Source organism: Nematolebias whitei, unplaced genomic scaffold (genome assembly GCF_014905685.2).
Source record: "Nematolebias whitei isolate Nwh7 unplaced genomic scaffold, NemWhi1 Nwh_scaf_110, whole genome shotgun sequence".
Lineage (NCBI taxonomy): Eukaryota > Metazoa > Chordata > Actinopteri > Cyprinodontiformes > Rivulidae > Nematolebias > Nematolebias whitei.
The window spans coordinates 7,808-10,351 of NW_023618655.1; positions in this window are offsets into that span (position 1 = coordinate 7,808).

The following is a 2,544-nucleotide window of genomic DNA, read 5'->3' on the forward strand; positions in this document are numbered from 1 at the left end:
AAAAAAAAAAAAGAAACTGTCCAGATGACCTGACTGAAAAATGTTGGGAAGTACCATTATGTTGAACACATTGCCTCTGGTCTGAAACGGTGTGTTCTGAAAAACCAATTTCTGAGAGCTTATGACATAAGAAGTCATGGTCCACAGTGTCAAAAGCTTTAGACAGGTCTAAGTAAAGAGCAGGACAATAATCCTTCAGTTCTTCAAAAACGTCATTAAAAACCTTCAGTGAAGCAGTAGTTGTGCTGTGTTGTTTCCAAAACTCAGATTGATGGAGAGGTAAGATGTTAGTCCAAATACTTCACATAACATCCAGGAGAATTTGAGATAGTCAGCTTTCCAAGGCCGACATGGGGAAGCCAGATTCAGATAACAAATATTTTGGGTCAGGCCAACTCCGTTAATTTCCTGTCTGCCTTATAGTCTCAATGGTACGTCTCAAAGGTGACTCCAAATAGCCTAATTTTATGGTCAGTACCGCCAAGCCGAGCTTGTAACCTCTCCAATGTCAATTCCTTCCCGCCAGAGAGATTCAGGAGCCACAAGTAGCCTGCGATTCTCAGCAAGGATCACGTCCAACTTACAGCTCATCTCACACAGCATTTGAGTCTGAGTGTTTATATCACAGCACATTCCCTCACACAGCCAGGCAGTTTCACAATTTCCAGAACAGCTGCTGCCGTTTATCAAATTCGTCGATATGCCAGGCAACCACTGCAAAAATCAAAAATCCTCTTATTATAAATCCAATAATGTACGCATCTTCAACATCCTTGACCGACAATATGGACAGACACACGACCTTCCACTGCCCCCCATCGTGTATCCGGCTGCAAGTGTCCTGACGGGGCAGGAGAGCTCTCCTTTGCCCAGTCTTAATGTCGAGAAAATTTGATCAATTGCATTGATAAAACAGCTGTCCAGATCCATAATCTACAATTCAGAAGATGTTCAAGAGAGGCTCCAAAAGGTTCACAGGACAAAGAGCAGAAGCAGGGGAAGGAGCGGGAAGACAAAGTGTCCGCCTTCACAGAGAGCAAGAAGGAAACATTTTAATTTAATTCAATTCAGTTTGTTTATATAGCGCCAAATCACAACAGAAGTTGTTTCAGGGCACCGTACAAAAACATTCACATACATAGAAAAGCCAATTAGTAAAGTTCTCTATCTAAGGAAGCCAGCAGACTCGTTGAACCTTCACTTCATCACAATCTCCCATCCTGAGCAAGAACAGTGGCAACAGTGGAAAGGAAAAACTCCCTTTTAAAAGGAAAAAACCTCCAGCAGAACCAGGCTCAGGACAAGCGGCCATCTGCTTTGACCGGCTGGTTTGAGAGGACAGGAAGGAGAGACAGACGAACACAGAATGGTAGGTCCAGATGTAGGTGCAGGTGTACCTCCTTTTGGAAGAAAGACAAAAAACACATGTCAGGGATAGAAAAAAGTACAAATACAAAACAGTTTGAGCAGAGTAAGTAAATGTGGTCAATTTGTTCAACAGTCTAAGCCTATAGCAGCATAACTAAGGGATGGCTCAGGAAACTCAAGCCAAATCCTAACTATAGGATTTAGCAAAAAGACTAAAAAGACTTAAGCCTAATTTAAAAGTAGACAATGTGTCAGCCTCATGGACAGAAACTGGAAGTTGGTCCCAGAAGAGAGGAGCCTGATAACTGAAAGCGCTGCCTCCCATTCTACTTTTGGAAACTCTAGGAACCATAAGTAAATCTGAAGTCTGAGAATGAAGTGCTCTGTTAGGAAAATAAGGAACAATAAAATCTGTAATATAAGATGGAGCTAGGTTGTTGAGAGCTTTGTGGGTTAGAAGTAAGATTTTGAATGAAATTCTGAATTTGACAGGGAGCCAATGGAGAGAAGCTAAAACTGGAGAGATATGATCTCTACTATCGTCTCTCATTAAGACTCTGGTAGCAGCATTTTGGATCAGCTGAAGACTTTTTAAAGAAGTATTTGGACATCCAGATAATTAACCATTGCAATAGTTCAAGTTACAGCAGATGTGATAAAAGCATGAACCAGTTTTTCTGCATCATTTTTGGACAAGATCTTTCTAATCTTAGTGATATTACGTAGGTGGAGGAAAACGGTTTTGGTAACATTTTTAATGTGGGGGTTAAAAGACATATCCTGATTTTAAAAAAAACAACAACAAAAAAACAAACAAGGATTTTAACTTTAGAGCTGGAGGACAAATTACTGCCATGCAGAGAAAGTGAAAGACTACATCTAAAAAAAGTTAAATCTGGTCCTCTGGACATTCAAAAAAACAAAACAAAGCAAAACAACAAAAAACTTGTAGAAATGTTTCATCTTTCATCCGAAAGACTTCCTCAGTCTGAGGTGCTGTATTCAGCTCAGTCTTATAAATAGCACCTTCTCAGAGTGGATCATCCAGTTTTGCTGCTGACAACCAAAACCAGCTGCTCACATGCTCAAGAAGGACCATCAGACTGCACCAGCAAACTGGTTGATCCACTCTGAGAAGGTACTATTTAAGAGACTGAGCTGAATACAGCACCTCAG